Raw genomic sequence first — 15,694 nt, forward strand, 5'->3', positions numbered from 1 at the left:
TTTGTTCAACAATTTTACATTGTGAGGATTTTTAGGAATATGTATGTGTGTTACAGCAGAACTGACTGTACATATGATGGATGGACTTTTTTTGAAATCCACAAGCTTGTTTTCCATGAAACTATCTTTATATTTTCACTATTGAAAGTCAAAAAGAAAACTATGCTCTTTTATTTATAATCCCCTATCATGTTAAAGAACAGAAAGGCATAGAACTTTTTAAATAAACTATATTGGCAGCATCTCACTTTTGTCCTAACAAAGTTATCAAATGCTCTGAACTAGCAAAATGAATGTTTTAACTCAAGAGAAAAGCTTTAAGATTCTTCAGGAAAATCAAGTTTTACCAAAACTATAAAACCAGGCATTATTTCTATAGTATTTGCCACAAGGCTCTGATTATGAGAGTTAAACTCACTTTCTCACATACCTACATAATGATACATATGTGTCTTGACCTTTATTTCCTAATTAAGTCCTAAACCCACTGGAAAAGACCATACCTCCTCAATCAATAAACTACAGGACTTGTTAAATGCTGAGGAAAAATGCAGAGTTTGAATATATTTTAAAATAATGTCATAGAACTGAATATTTTCCCCTAATTTGGTTGAACACAACTCTGTATTTTGCCATGGTATAAGTATAGACATATCTAGCAACTTCAAAGAGTTAATATGTCTCCTTAGATCCCTAACAGAATGGTCTAGTTTTAAAGGCAGTGCTGGAGAGGAGTATGCCCTGGAAGTTGTCTGCTCCAATCTGGGTTGGGGGGCAGAGTCTACGTGTGCGGCTGGGTGGAACAATTGGGAAAATGAGGGAGAGCAAGAACTTTATACTATAATAAATGATTATTATTCATTAAAAGAGAGTGTAAAACCCCTTTCTTCCAATGTTTCCTTTCAGTGGCAAAAAGAAAATTGTACTCACTACCAAAATTGTGCTCTTTTTCCAATACAGGAACCTACAACTGTGTTTCTCCTTCTTTGTTCAGTTGGGTAAATGATTTTTCTTGATATAATATCATTGCATATTCATTTTAGAAATTTTAGAAAATGCAGATGAGGAGAAAAAGAAAACAAAAATCACTATTATATCTACCACCTGATGTAACATGCCACTATTTTTGTATGCATTCTCATTGTATTTTGTCTCTACATGTATAAACATAATTTTTTCAGTTAACATAAAGCATGCACATAAGTCCTTCTCATTAACTATTCATCAATATATTTAATGACTGCATAATATTTTATTTTTTATTTGTATAATATTTAATCTCTTTCTTATTGGACACTTAATTTTTTCCCCAAACTTTTCTTTACTACTAAATGATGTCCTGATGAATCTCTTTTGTTAATGTATATTCTTGCAGGCTAATCATGATTTCCTTGGGATATATCTTAAGAAATACATAAAAATGTCAATTTTCTGCACATTCTTGCCAAATCAGAGTATTATTATTATGTATATTATTGATAAGTAAAAAATAAGTATTTTGTGTTTCTTTGCTATCCAGTTAGGTTGAATTTAAAATACATTTATTAGTCATTTATATTTCTTCTTTTGTGGGTTTATTGCATGTCAGACAACTTCTACAGGGACCTAAGAATTCCCCAGAGTACATGGAGAACAAACAGTCCTGAAAATACCCTCCACTGATTCCCCAAGCTTGTCCTGCCAAGGAGAACAAGAAGCATTTTAATTTTGATACATTTTTTTCATGCCCCATGACTTGGTCTATGCTTACCCTTCTGCCTGCAATATTCTTCCAGGGAAAACTTATCTTTGAATTCTAAGGTCAACTCAATTGACTGTTCTCTCACCATATTCTGTAGCTGCTGTCATCACACTTATCACTGAATGCCTGGTTTTAGGTTTAGTGACCTTGTGTCTGTGTCTGGAATAGATTGTGAGCTGTTTCACGCAGGGGCCACATCGTATTCCTCCCTGTACCCATTCCCATCCTTGATTTATTAGCACAGTATCTTGAACGTATCAGGTGTGTGGCTCATATTAAATTTATATGTACAGGGGCGCCTGGGTGGCACAGCGGTTAAGCGTCTGCCTTCGGCTCAGGGCGTGATCCCGGCGTTATGGGATCGAGGCCCACATCAGGCTCCATTGCTATGAGCCTGCTTCTTCCTCTCCCACTCCCCCTGCTTGTGTTCCCTCTCTCGCTGGCTGTCTCTATCTCTGTCGAATAAATAAATAAAATCTTAAAAAAAAAACAAACCTCTAATCTTTAAAAAAAAAAAAATTTATATGTACAAGGGCACCTGGCTGGCTCAGTCGGTAGAGCATGTGACTTGATCTTGGGGTTGTGAGTTCGAGCTCCACATTAGGTATAGAGATTACTAAAAAAAAAAAAAATCTTTAAAAAAATTTATATTTACAAATAAGTGATGAAGGGAAATATAGGTAAAACTTAATTTGGCATTTTATAAACTCTCTTAAGTGAGATGAGCCTGTGCTCAATATAGAAAAGGATGATTTGTCTAGAGTATATTTAAACTTTAATTCAATACAAGACTACTTATAAATGGCCCATTCAAATAAAATATAAAAGACACACATTGGGGCGCCTGGGTGGCTCAGTTGGTTAAGCATCTACTTTCAGCTCAGGTCATGATTCCGGGGTCCTGGGATAAAACCTCATGTTGGACTCCCCACTCAGTGAGGAGCCTGCTTCTCCCTCTCCCTCTGCCCTCCACCACCCCCCCCCAACTCATACTTGTTCTCTCATGCTCTTGGTCTTTCTCTTGCAAATAAACAAAATCTTAAAAAAAAAAGACATGTGTGTGTGTGTGTAATATATATATGTGTGTGTGTGTGTGTGTATATAAAACACACATCAGTGTAACTTACACATTTACATTGTTGATTGCCTGTATCTTTGCTAGACATTGACACATGGAGTAGGCAGAGTCTTGTTTTGCACATGGATCTGACTATGATTTCTCACTGTGGGTCCTGGTGAGGCAGTGATACTCACTGCTTTAGAAAGCATTCGAACTCTCGTCAGAACAGTGGGTGCTAGAGAGGCCAGATCTTGACGTCTGTATAGTCGATGTCTTCAATTCGTCTAGTAAATATTTTATAAAGCAAGAAAGATCATCACTTTATCTCCCTCACCACTATCGTACTATCCACATGCACACAGACATGGTCAAGCCAGCTGAAATCATTTCCTCAGAGACAGGAGAATTTTTCTTCCTATTTTATCCTAAGTATTCTAAGGGCAGCCAGAGAGGTTGTTAAAATGGTATAATATTTGGATTTTATGAGATAAACACCTGTTGATTTAAAAGTACATAATCTTCTGACACATTGGATGATTAGAAGGAAGACCTTCTTCTGAGGCCTGAGTTTGGCATTCTTTCTCTTTTACTTCCCAAATGTTCTGACCCCAGTGTTTTTTTTTTTTTTTTCCTTCTTCTGAATCTGATAATGTTGGATCACATTTTAAAAGATGTGCAATTGAAGCAGTGAAATAAAACAGAGCAATGGCTAAGATTCCCTCATCCTTCAAGGATTTTTCCTGGCTAAACAAAATGTATGATATTTGGGGATTGTTTCTCCAAACACACCCTGGGCAGGATTATATTGGTGAAAAGACTACAAATGCTTCTACTGGGTTAAGACTGTTAACACTTTAAAGTAAAGTGTCTTCTGAGTATCCCACTTATCTGAAAGGTATTGTAGATTCTATGCTGTAAACACAATTTTTCCCCTACCTAAACTTTCTTTTACTTTTACTTCTACTCACCAGATCCCTGATCCTTTTCTTTTCTCTGAGATTTTAAAACTTTTAATTATTGGTTTCTTTCTTTCTTTTTTTTTTTTTCCAAAGATTTTTCAGAGAGGGAGAGACCATGTGTGCGTGAGAGTGGGGTGAGAGTGGGGGGAGAGATGGGGGAGAGGGAGAGAGAAAATGCTCAAGCAGACTCCCTGCTGAGCTCAGAGCCCGAGGCGGGAAATCAAGAGTTGGACAATCAACTGATTGGGCCACCCAGGCGCCACTTAATGATTTGTTTCTTAACCATGTCAGCTATGCAAGAAAATTGTCAGCACATAAATTGTAAGTGAAACTGCTTGGAATGAATTCTTCCAGGGAGAACATACCGAGAATGATCTGAGGACAAAAGATGGGGCTTTGGAGCACATGGACCCTTAAGAGGTGAACAGAAAAAAAGGAGAGAAATCTAAGATGGAATGGATAGAAAGTTAGAGCCAAAATCAGGTTTATAGAAAGCAAGGGGAGAATTTTAATAAGAAGAAAGTAGTGATTATTGCTAAGAGCATTTAATCAATTTTCTGATTTATTCCTTGCTTCAAAATGAAGCTAGTGATCTCATCAATGTATTTTTATGAGAATCTAACAATTTGCTCTGCTTAGAAATACCAAAGAATGAGATTTTTCCCAAATCCTTGTAATCTGAACTACTTCTAATCCTAACTGATATATGTGATAAATACACAATCCATGTTCTTCCAGGCCAACCTGGAAGAGGGTGTATAGGGACGGATTATTAGAAATAAGCAATATTTCCTTGGCTCTCACTTTCATCTGTTATTTTGAGACTTGACTCTATTCAAAGTCTTTCTTACTGATACCTAGGACTTATGCTAGGTAACAGACATGTGTTCCTTAGCACATTCTCAACCTCCACAGGTAGCCATGGCCTCTAGCCCCTGCATCTCCAATACCATCGTTTTGGGGGTATACTGCCACTGCAGGCACTGTTAGCTGTGCAGTGCATCACATTCTTCATGGAGCTGGGGGACAGCTGATATCCTGTGCCGCACAGTGCTGCAAGGTCACTGGGGAGTATGTCTTTCTGTTGTCTTGGTATTTTTTTTTCAATGAGTATATCCTCAAGGGTTGGCTTAAACCTCACTCAACACCTTATGAAATGTTTTTTAAGAAACAGCTTTTTTAGTTTGGTTTTCTTTTCTAATTTTTAGTCTCTATTTCCCTAAACCTCACACATCAGGTTGAGGTACAAGACAAATCTGATTAGTAGTAAACTCCTTATTGTATTCACTATCACCCCTACTACCAACCCCGTTGACTAATTCAGTTGTTTTTATTGGTCCAAGTCTATGAAGTTGGCTCTTATCCATTAGGATAGACTCTGTTCAAGGAGGTCCTTTGACTCCCACTCAAATACACATCTTTTGGACTGCCCTGATGTCTTCCAGACGTGGACACAGGTCTGTCTGAATCTGTGCTGTGCATACCACATAGGCTCTTCCTGAGACAGTCTCTCTCTCCATTACATAGCCACAAGCATGGTTCAAACCTCTTATCTAAAATAATAGTTTGCCCTACAACTTCAGACCAGAAGACATTTTATCAGATGGTCATCTTGTGAGTAAAACACATTAAAACAATAACAACAGCTTTGGGATTACGTGTGGTGAGAGAAAATAGTGGCTTCCTGTCTACTGACCTGGAGTCATGTACATGTACCTAGCTTGCTCAACAGAGGCCTGTCAGTTCTGATTTCTGCTCTGAGACTCATCCCTTTCAATGTCAATCCTATGTACCAGTCTATTGTCTTTAAAAATCCGTTTACATTCTTTAGATTATGCATGACAAATTTCATTTAGGGAAATATATGACCCTGTTTTTAAAATAATTTTTATTCTGGAAAGGTATTATTTCTATTATATTTAGTAGTTCCTCAGATTTTAGGGAAGGTATTCCCATATTTAACTCCCTTTGTCCTCCCTTCTTCCTACTATGTATTAGGCCATGTGCTAGAATCAGTTTTTCATAATTTAAAAAGCCCAGGGTTACCTGAGAAACTGAGTAGACCCAGATTGGAAAACACTCTGCACCAATCAGAAACCAGTGGTTAATTACAGAGAGCAGTTAATCTGACTTTCTCAGACTATTGGTACGATACATTAGAAAGCAGCTGAATTGTTTGTTCAACTTTGTCATTTCTTTTCAAGTACCTGAAATCTGAAGAGTGGAGAACATGTTCAGGTAGGAAACAAGAGAATTGCTTTGGATATAAAGGGTGGAAGGTGGTAGAAAATGAATAAGTGAAAAGAATATTTAAAATATATGGAAACCAATGTTTTAATCAGGTAGTTTAAGAAAATGCAATGTAAAACAGCCTTAACCAAAACCTTTTATTGAGCAAAAGCACGGAATAGCAAATTTAAGTAGTAAGACTCAACTTTGTCCTGATTATGAAGGACAAAAAGGCTGCATTTAAGAAAATTTATGTGGAAGATGATGATAATTGCAGTTCTGTCAATGTCACTCTGATCTTTTGATATTTTGGTAGTGTGTGCTCACGTATACAGAATAAACATTTTATATTCATCCAGCTTCGTATGGAATTTAGGAAATAAAACTTTGATGCTGACTAGCGAAGTGGCCTTTTTAGTTTCAATATTTTCTCTCGGAGCCCATTGGAAAAGATTTTAATAGATTTTCTTCCAAGATAGGCAAGCACTTGTAGAGGCAAAGCAAAGTGCTGGTATGCAGTTTCAGAAATCTGTTGACTGCATGTTCCCATATGTGTTCCAGGAAATTCACATTTGGATTTCAGTACAACTCAGAGTTATGGTAGTGCTATCCAACACTTTTTTGGAAGGGAGTTTGCTTGATACCAACACAAGGCTTGCCAGAACTCAGCAGGCCAAATTCTAGTTCTGGAATATGTGGGAACCAAGAGATCAGCAGTTAAATGATGAGGGCCGTATCACTTTCAGTGCTCCAAGGAAACAAATTCTACCTAATGGTCTAGAAGGTCATTTTGAATATAACCAATAATCTTTTAAAAATGAAATGTCTCTTTTGTGGCATTTTATAGGGCATGTAACATTTAATAACAAAATGTACTATTACATTTTTTTCTTCTGAATACTGGCTAAAATGTTTCAGCTTTTCAGACTTAATTATATCTGGCCAGACATGTGCAATTATGCTTACCTTTAGAAATGAAAACCCACTAGTATTCATTGTGTGTATTAAACTAAGTTAGAAATTCAATCGTTTTATAGCTACTCTGTATCAAAACTGCCCTGGTTAAAGTTATTGGATTGGCATCAAACTCATTATTGAATACAGAGCTTCTCATCTTCTTCTAAAATATTGCTATTAATTTGGCAAAAAGTGATGTGTTAAAATTACAATAAGTGTAATAAAATAAGAAATCATAAACCACAGTCAATCTAAGAATGTCCTTTTCTTTTCTGAGAAAAACTGTAAAATCCAAGTGCCTGAAGTGATGATCTCAAAGGTCAATTGTCAAGTACCCAGGCTTTAGCAAGGTGAGGCCAAGGCTTTCAGGATAAATTATCTTTTCTATTCTTAAAGATCCTGAATACATGCCTTCTCTTAGACTGTTTCAATGCTTACTTACATAATAAAACATTCTTAATAATCCCAAGTGTGACCTAGCCTGCTAAATTTTACAAGTATTTCTGCTAATTTTTAAATTTCGTTCATCTTTCTATGGTGTATAATGACTGGTTAACATCCTCTTCATAATGGCCTTTTATGTTAAGAGAGTAGGAGATAAAGCATCCTCTTTTTTATCTTAAGCCACCCCAATTTCTTTAGTTCTGTGTAGTAAAAATTAGTTTGAATACTTTTCTTTGAATGGTTTTCTCTTGACCTCAGGAAATTTTGTTTTTTATACCTCCAGAGAAGGGAGAATTTTGATAAAGCTTTTTAATGAAAGTATAAAAAATGACAGGTGTATTATTTTTTCTTATCTTCTTTATGTAGATCTGTACATTTATTTTCATGTTAAGCTAGATTTTTGTACTCATAGAATGTTTAACCTCTGAGCCATTATGTTTCTGATATCCTTTGTTTTTCTGCTTTCTGGTGCTCTATTAGGCTTCATCCATCTTAAATCTGTTTACTTGGAGAGAAAAATTCTGGATGCTTTAGTAGGACTTTGTGACTTCTCAGTATACCATATCTTTTGTGAAAATGAGATAGTTAATTCAGGACCCATATTATGCTACTAAATATAAAGGTGGATTTGACATTTTTATGAATCCTACAATCCATATTACTTATGTACAGATGGCCAATATTATTCCAATGTTACTGTTTGTTTATTTTTATCTTTTTAAGGATTTTATTTATTGATTTGAGAGACATGCAGAGAGAGAGGAAGAGAGAGCATGACAGGGGGGAGGGGCAGAGGGAGAGAGAGAAGCAGACTCCCTGCTGAGCAGGGAGCCTACCCCTGGGCCCCATCCCAGGACCCTGAGACCATGACCTGAGCCAAAAGCAGATGCTTAACCACCAACTGAGCCACCCAGGCGCCCCCCAGTTTTACCGTTTTAAAAATAGTAAGTGAGAGGCCAAGTCACTTGCCTAAAGTGTTGTGGCTTATTAGTCAGAGTCATCTGGAAACCTTTGGACCAGTGTTCTTCCTACAAGGCCACATTGCTCATATTTCACTTTATTTGTGTCGATAAATCTTTATACTCTAAGTGCTTCATTTTCTGTTCTTGAAAAAATGTACTAACAAATGCAGTGGAAATTTTGGGGAAATAAATACTGCATTTTTTTTCTGCCATAAAAATAATGTTTCGGTGTTACTGTGCTGTCATTAAATCTTGGCCTGTAGATGACTGTGTACAAAATGATTCATCTTAGAACCAACCTTATTGTCCAGAGTTTAGTCTTCTGGAGTTAGTACGGGTAAGAAGGCTTATAATGATATACAAAGTATTTCCCAACAATAAAATCTTTGGAATTAGAAATGATCATTACTGATGTGATGTATTTTATGTATTCTTCCCCCCACCAACTACATTTACTAGATAATCTGGGTATAATCCTACCTGGAATCAGGTGGGTGTACTAAATCACTTTTGAAAGATTTTTTCATCTATAGATATAAAACTGAGTAATCAAGGAAATGGTGATTTTACCAAGATGCTTTTCAATGCGTCAAAGTTAATTTTTGCTTCCAGATTGTTAGTGCTACATAAAATAACAAATAATCATGATTCTGTTCACTGAAATATAATTGAAATCTATATTATAGTATCTTTTAGGGGCCCATCTTCAGTGATGACTGTGAACACAAGCTTTACTTACTAGCATCCCCAAGATATGCTGTTTCTTTCTAAATTTTAGACATTGTTTGGCATTATAAGGAAATCTAATATTTCAAATACTTCCATGATGTTGGGATGCAGATTGGCATTCGAGCTCCTAAATGTGAAGCACAATACCAAAGATGACAACTTTGGAAAATATTTTGAAGGATCTATGCCCTTATAAAAATTTCACTTTCCTTTAAAATGTTTAAAAGCCCTCTCATGGTTAATAAAGTCTAATCATAACTTATCTTTTCTCCATATGCCTTTAGGCTAAAAAAAAAAAAAGACCCAACATAGATATATACTCCCATTGATTAAAAAAAATTTTTTTTAGATTTATTTGACAGAGAGACTGTGCACAAGAGAGAGCAGAAGCTAGGGGAGAGGCAGAGGGAGAAGTAGGCTCCCTGCTCAGCAAAAAGTCTGAGGCAGGACTCCATCCCAGGACTCCAGGATCATGACCTGAGCTGAAGGCAGACACTTAACCAACTGAGCCACCCAGGTACCGCTACTCCCATTGATTTTTATTCCTGTTAAATATATCAGTTTACTAATAGGAAAAAAAGAGAAATAGAACTTGTAGATATATCATCTGGTTTCTTTTAAGTACATGGCCTGCTTTCTTTCTGATACCAGATTAATGGATTAATTCTCATAATGTTATTCATGAAGATGTACGAAATGATAGTTTACAGTTGGAGATTTATAGTGTTCTAATATTACATGATGCATAGGTCTATAATGGGTATTGAACTTTTTTTGTTCATAGTGTTTGGCATGTTAATTAGTAAACCACATTCAGTTAACTGTATTTGAGTTACTGAAAGGTTTTCATTGATTAGGGATACCACAGGTAAGTCTGCAGGTGGTGACATTTTGTCTTTAATGCCAAAAGTTTTGAGTCACTGAATGGCTCATTTCCTTTAATCAAAGTTTCATGCACAAATATGTTGAAAATTGCCTGGCATGGAAAAATTAAGATAATTTGTTAGAGAATTAAAATATAATGTAAAGCCAATTTACATTTAGATATCTCTCAAAATAAATCTTTCCATACCTTAAGTTCTTATACAAAACAATCAGATATGTCAGTATCATGCTAAAATTTTGAATGTGACCCAGTTGAAATTGGTTTCCCACCAACTCTCCTGAAGGCCAATGCCATGACTCCTACCTCTTGAGCCAAATCAGACAATGAGAAGCCTCCTTGGCTCCTTACTTGGTGGGAAGACTTTGTAATGTTATAACCTCAGTTTGAGCAAAAATACAGTTTGAAATTATATATCTCTTGGATTTCTTCACCCAGTTTTGTCTACAAAGAAATTATGTATTTACTGAGTAACTGAAATATACTTTAATAAAGTGCTTTTCAGTGTTTCCAAGAATCAAAAAAGGGAATTGTATGGTAGTACCATGACAATTTTAAGCTTATTGACTTTTTTTTTATAATAATATTTTTTATTATATTATGTTAGTCACCATACAGTACATCCCTGGTTTTTGATGTAAAGTTCGATGATTCATTAGTTGCATATAACATCCAGTGCATCATGCAATACGTGCCCTCCTTACTACCCATCACCGGCCTATCCCATTCCCCCACCCCCCTCCCCTCTGAAGCCCTCAGTTTGTTTCTCAGAGTCCATAGTCTCCCATGCTTCATTCCCCCTTCTGATTACCCCGCCTTTCTTTATCCCTTTCTTCTACCGATCTTCCTAGTTCTTATGTTCCATAGATGAGAGAAACCATATGGTAATTGTCTTTCTCTGCTTGACTTATTTCACTTAGCATTATCTCCTCCAGTGCCATCCGTGTTGCAGCAAATGTTGAGAAATCGCTTTTTTGATAGGCCGTGAGTAATATTCATACTGTGCGGTATGGACCCCACATTCTAATCCAGTCATCTGCTAGCGGCACCGCTCCTTCCCGCGATTGCAGCTTATCGTGGGAGCAACGCGGCGCGTAACATTGGGGTGCATATGGCCCTCTCTTCACTATAGCGGCTCTTGTATCTTTAAAGATACCCAGAAAATTTTGCTGGTCGAGGTAGCTCAATTTTTAACTTTTTAAGGGACCTCCACACTGTTTTCCAGAGTGGCTGTACCAACTTGCATTCCCACTAACAATGTAGGAGGGATCCCCTTTCTCCACATCCTCTCCAACAATTGTTGTTTCTTGCCTTGTCAATTTTTGCCATTCTAACTGGTGTAAGGTGGTATCTCAGTGTGGTTTTGATTTGAATTTCCTTGATGGCTAATGATTTTGAACATTTTTTTCATGTGTCTATTAGCCATTTGTATGTCTTCATTGGAAAAGTGTCTGTTCATATCTTCTGCCCATTTTATGATTTGTTTATTTGTTTCTTGTGTATTGAATTTGAGCAGTTCTTTGTAGATCTTGGATACCAGTCTTTAAAATCTGTAGCGTCATTTGCAAATATATTCTCCCATTCCGTGGGCCGCTCTTAGTTTTTTTGACTGTTTCCTTGGCTGTGCAGAAGTTTTTATCTTGATGAAGTCCCACAAGTTCATTTTATCTTTTGTTTCTCTTACCTTTGGAGATGTGTCATGAAAAAGGTTGCTGTGGCCGATGTCGTAGAGGTTGCTGCCTATCCTCTCCTCTAGGATTTTGATGGATTCCTGTCTCACACTGAGGTCTTTCATCCATAAGCTTATTGACTTTTTAAAAAAATTGTCTATTTTGGTTTCGTTCTAGTCTTATTTTATTCCCATATGAGAGTTATAGACTGAAATGTAGTTTTTCTAGTGTCAAGTGTTTGGTTTGTAATGCTAATATTTCTAGAGGATTCAGAACCATGTGAGGTTAGTTTATAATAGGAAGTTACTGTTAGAAAACATTGTGGCAATTTTCTCTACTTAAACAGCTATATTGCTTTGAAGTATAGACTCAGTAAATAAATTTCAAATTAAAATATGCAAATTTATGAATATGAAGAGTATATATTGATCTATTGGCAAGCCATGAGAGAGTGACTGCTTTTTTTTTTGTCTTCCAGCACAGAGAAACTTTGAAAATTCCCACAATTAACTTAAGGTTTTATATTGTTCTTCTATTATTAATAACCATTTCTCTGGAAGAAAACATGTGATGTTAACATCTAGCTAAATGTAATGTTTATTTATGTTTTTTCTCTCCAGACATTCTCTTTGTGCTTAGTTTCAACATTTTATTTTATAAATTGCAAATAAAAAATGTCTTTCTTAAGAGGTTTTCTTCTTAGGAAATCTAAGTCAGATTGTGCTTAACAAAATAAGAAACATAAAGTTAATTCATTTGGATATAAATTTCACATAACAGTATAGGTAAATGATATGTAACTGATTGAAGACTAAAGTAAGGGCTCCAAATGACTAAGGTAAAGTGTAGGAAGATTCTTATCTGATTGCAACATGACTCAAAAAGAAGTGTATTTGCTGATAGAATAAAATGATCACACATTAACATCTGGGCTTCATGTGGATATTTGCTCAATAATTAGCAGCAGCCCCTGTTCAGCTACATTCCGACATCTGGGAACAAAACATCATAGGGACTAAAAATAAAGACAAGGAGAAAAGTAAAAAATTGCCTGCTGTAAAATAGCATGGTTGCTTTACATTGTAAATTAAAGGGATCTTGTCATCTTTGGGTGCCCCAAAACACTTTCTCCAATAGATATACCCCAGATACTACCTGGACATACCTTATAAACTGACGTTTTATTATATTCAGAGGAAAATATTGCAATTTTAAATCATGCTTACGTGACTTAGGACTTAAAGAATGATCGAAATATTATTAAAGAATTTTCATACTCATATACTTTTAAATAAACAGAATATATCAACATTAATTGGTAGAATTGTTATCTCAAATTTTTCTTTGGGGAATAATAGCCAAAAACTGTTTAAACTATATTGCATGCTATTGAGAATGTGGCTTACAAAGGTATAAAAGAGTATACATCAGTTAGTATGTTATAGTTAGCAAAAGAATACATTTTTGCTAGTCTTAAAAGGACAAAAATTGCAGAATTTCAACTATACTGGATGATGTGCAATTCTTCTGTTAAGAATGGCAAAATAAATATATCTTCTTGTGCTTAAGGACAATCTGATACTAGCAAGTTTTGTGTGACTGTAAGGCAGATTTTAATTCTCTGTTAAATTGTAGATTCTATGGAAGATACATTGCAGTTTCTCTAAAGTAATGTGGAATGTGTACCATATGTTTTCTGAGACTGCTTATCTTTTAATTGACTTAAGAATAAACCCATATGGTAAACACAAGCAGGGCCTGTAGTTTATTGTAAGGATGGAAATATTCTCCAGAGATTTGAACTTTGCTTGCCAGATCCCTCTGGGCCAACTTGAAAGAGATTGGACATTGTCTCTGACATTGCTCCAATAATCCTGGCGCAAGAAGGAAACCTGAAAACTGCCTATCTCTCTCTGGCCTATCAAACTTGGTTACCATCTGTGAGGGTGGCTCTGAGAGGTCTTTGGGGCAAAGACTACCCTTTATAGTTTTGTAGTTTTCTTCTCTGGTTTTAATTATTATTTCTTAATTATGTTAGTTAAAAAGTTTCAGTCCATCATCCAATTACCATTGTTTCGAACATCTGACCACTAATATTTGTACATGAATATTTGTACTAGATTGAAAACAGCCTGTAGTTTATAAAAAAATGAGAACTTTGAAATATACCTGTTTTAAGCCAATGAACCAAAGATTTTTTTTTTTAAGATATATTTATTTATTTGAGAGAGAGAGAGCATGTGAATAGGGAGAGGGCAGAGGGAGAGAGAGTTTCTCAAACAGACTCCCCACTGAGTAGGGAGTCTGAGGCAATGTGGGGCTCCATCTCACCACCCTGAGATCAGGACCTAAGACCAAATCAAGAGTCAGTGGTTCAACTGACTGAGCCACCCAGGTGTCCCACGAACCAAAGATTTCTAACCACTGTCTTTCTACCTTCTTACTCAATAGCCGAGATCAGGGTGTTCCTCTGGCATCGTTAAACCATACGCTCTTCATTACCTTCTGTATCTTATCCTAATGATTCATCCTTGCCTTTGAGTAATTCTTTCTCCCCTAACTTCATCTCTTTCTACACTTCTCTATTCAATTCACAGACCTCAACAAATTATATGTGTTCATTTGTTTCCTTTTCCATTTTGCTTGCAAACAGAATTATGAAATGTTTAAGTCAAATCACATCTGGTAGGGAAACTTAGATGAGCTGATGCATTTATCAACCTACTTCCCTAGAAGACAAAGGTCCTTCACCTTTCATTGAGTTTTCTTATACTAAAATGATTTCATACGTAGGTATGGCTATTGGAAAAAAAGAAAAAATCCTTCAGTAAAGGGATGCTATCCAGAGGTGAGAACATGAATAAATAAGTTTGTATAATGTAATTAAGTTTCAAAAGTAGCCATAAACAATGAATGTTAAGTTAAGAAGAGGAAAGATGGTGGCCCTTCTGTTTAAAGACTACACGTTTTGGAACTTGGCCTTGTTTTATAGCAGAAGGATCATTTGGGGGTTATTATTTTTGAAAAAATAATTTGGTAATATATATGCTGTTTTCCACTTTTTTTTTTTTTGTAAGTATGCTCCACACCCAGAGTGGAGCCTAAGTGGGGCTTGAACTCATGACCCTGAGATCAAGACCTGAGCTGGAAGCTTAGGTGACTGAGCAACCCAGGCACCCCCCGCTTTCTACTTTTAAAAAGCAGTTTCTAACATATCCTAAATACTTGTCAGAAGGTAATTATCTTTCTTAATGAGTTTAAAAGATAATCTAAAAACAAACTATAAGCTTAAGTAAAGAAATGCATGCTAATATTTATACAGTGTGTTCTAGATGGCTACATAAGAAAAATGGATCATATCAAACAAGTCAAACATGTATCTGCAAAATCGATTTATTTTCATACAAGTCAGAATAGAGTGGGATATTTTAGCAAATATGTACCTTTTTAAAAAGTCATCCTCTGCTCTACTTGGCATTAATTAGACATATTAGAATAAAAGGACAAGCTTAATAAAATTTGAGGGAGGGTGTGGAAAGACTGGAGAAACCCAGTGAAGATTAAGGTATTCAATAAAAAATTGTCCCTTGGAGAAGGATTAGAGTAGTCAGCAGGACCTATATTAAAGAGGGAAAACACAAATTGAATCGAAATATTTTAGAACATGATGGAAGACACTTATTTTAGTTCACCTAGTAAGCATGTGATTCCCTTCCAGCATAATTCTTGTGCAATAGAGTCTAGGTTAAAGCTGTGTTTCTCAGAATCCTTTGCAGCAAGGCTTCTACTTGTGACAAAGGTTCCACCAAGCAGATATAGTCATTGAGACCTGGAGGCAGAAACAAGTGGTAGTGGTTATGTCGACGAGATCAGATCAGTTGGCAATGGCACTTGGTTCTTTTAAGGCCACCTGGAGTCGAAGTTACTGGAGTTTCTGGCAACCTGTCCCTGGTGTTTTAGTTGTTACACAGCAAAGTAATATTTCTCTATCAGTCGTGGGTACACTAGAATAGAAGTCTGGGCATTTCTCTTTGATACTCTATTCCTGGCTCTGTCAATT

Source organism: Ursus maritimus, unplaced genomic scaffold (assembly GCF_017311325.1).
Source record: "Ursus maritimus isolate PB19 unplaced genomic scaffold, ASM1731132v1 scaffold_13, whole genome shotgun sequence".
NCBI classification, from domain to species: Eukaryota; Metazoa; Chordata; class Mammalia; order Carnivora; family Ursidae; genus Ursus; species Ursus maritimus.